This window comes from Gymnoscopelus microlampas (assembly GCF_963454915.1).
Source record: "Gymnoscopelus microlampas genome assembly, chromosome: 5".
Taxonomy (NCBI): Eukaryota; Metazoa; Chordata; class Actinopteri; order Myctophiformes; family Myctophidae; genus Gymnoscopelus; species Gymnoscopelus microlampas.
In genome coordinates, this window is record NC_139942.1 from 58,180,248 (window position 1) to 58,182,747 (window position 2,500).

Sequence of the window (2,500 nt, forward strand, 5' to 3'; positions counted from 1 at the left end):
TGGTCTTAATGTGAATCACTGACTCTCTATAAACAGTTAAACCACTGGTCTATGTTGATTAGTAATATTATTGACAGTAATACTAATAGTTAATCACTGACTCTCTATGCAAGGGATAATGCATGGGGAGGTAGTCATTATTGACATTTAAAGCCCGACAGGGCGATTAACCACCGAGGCGAATGCATTATCCCGCTTATTACACGGCTACTTAATAAATACATAAATACATTTACCCAAAAGTAACAACAAAACGAAGTATTTCCTTGCTTACGGCAATGAAAGTATTCCATAAGTATTGGGCTGGGCGGACAAGTTCGCCTCGCAAAAACAAATGACGAAATGGAAAAAAACTCGCCACAAAACACACTCGCCCCCCATTCTATTTACTGCCGATTTGCCTGTAATACCGCCGGATTTGCCCCGGGGCGACTGTGTTTTGGGGCGAGCGTTTTGGTATTCCCCCGTTGTTGTGCCACGATAAACAAGGTAGTGCAGTGGATCAAATAGAATGACTTCTCGGTTATTGCATCGTCTATTTCTCACTTCAAATGTTTTCAAAAACATTCTTGAGAGCAACGTTTAGTTGTAAATGACATTGTTTGTTTGTTTACATGGCTGTCATGTTGGATAAAGCATAAAACCAAGCAGCACAGGTTGACATGAGCAGGTGTTCTGAGTCTCTGATTACACAGCGGTCCGTTATAGAGCTCATCGGTCATTATCCAGAAATAATGACCGATGACTGACCAATCAGAATCGAGCATTCAACCAAGCCGTGTAATAAAAACAGTTAAACCACTGGTCTTAATGTTAATCACTGACTCTCATAGACCTTTTTATTTTCATTTCTAAGACCATTCAAATTCAATGATGAAGCTTTATTGGTATGAGGGGGAAACATGATTACACTGCCAAAGCAAGTAGTGTCAAAAGCACACGCACGCACGCACACACACACACACACACACACACACACACACACACACACACACACACACACACACACACACACACACACACACACTTAATGTAAAGAGTCTAAAGTTATGTTCCATTCTGTCACAGATGTTGCTCTTTATCTGCTTAATTAAGGGACAAGATCATTAATTTACTATTAAAAGACGTGTCAGTGTTTTACAGGACTGGCACATGATGAGATATGTACATGTATACATTACATACATGTATATGTATGTAATGTACATATAGACAGATTAAAGTGTAATAATGTTTTTAAAGAACAACAAACAGAAACACAGCTGTCTGTCACTCTGTCAGTGACTGCCACAAGGGGGCGTGGTTTTACCTGATGAGCCTCCCCTTTGCCTTGTGGAACCCAGACATAGCAGGATCCCTGTCTAATAATAAGCCTTAATACATTATAATATATCTTAGACATAGTTCATCTTTTACTCAGCGTGGACGACGCCCGTCGCCAGTTGATGATGTCATTTGTCCATGTGTGGTCCCTAACCCGAACCCTATAGCCTCGGTCCCAGCCTTCACTCATCTGTGAAGAGAAGAGCGGTCACGACCTAAAGCAGAGAGTGGCTAGGGAGTCATGAATGAACCGCATTTCCGTCGTACGCGTTTCCCCCGGAAACAATATATTTCTTGACCAATCACAACACTCCGTTTCATTCACGGAGAACGTTAACAGATTGGTAAAACCATCAACGTCATTTCCTTGGGCGATACTTCCGCCGAATTCAACCATTTCCGGTTGTCACTTTTTCGTCTAGACTAGTGGTTCTCAACCAGTGGTCCTTGAGGGGGTTCCAAGGGGTCCCCAGCCAAATTAATAATTAGGAAACAAATTGACCCTTATACTGTATGTCTGTAACTCTGAGTGTGTACAAATGGAACCAAATGGACCCTAACGGGTCCATTTGGTTCCATTTGTACACTCTCAGAGTTACATGAACACTGATGATGATACTACGGTGTAGATTGGGGACCCCCAATAAATCAAAATGGTTGAGTCCCTGGCATATCTTTTCAAATGGGGGTCCCTGGGCTAATATGTGTCAATTTGGGAGGTCCTTGACGCAAATAAAAGGTTGCAAACCACTGGTCTAGACAACCAACAGCCCAGGTCTTGCCCAGGGTGCCCTGACCCTAACCCGAACCCGAACCCGGGTGGAAACCTCACTGTCCAAATCTGTTACTTTTCAAGATTCAAATAAAAAAATATGTAAAGTAGCAGATCTACAAGCGTGGGGATAGTTCACTCCCCAACATGACTTACCACCAGTATAGCTGAATGTGTATAGAGAAAGCTCACCTGTGTGTAAGGCAAAGGTCCCAGGTTCGATTCCAGCCCTCAGCAATGTGTGGAAGTGTCACTGAGCAAAGACGCTTAACCCCTTAAGCGCTCCCCGAGGGCCTCACACCAAACCCACTGCTCCTATTGGATGGGAACACATGCAGAGAGAGGACAAAGGTCACGCGTGTGCAAACACATAGCAGAGTGTTCAACCTCATCCTGAAGGCCTGA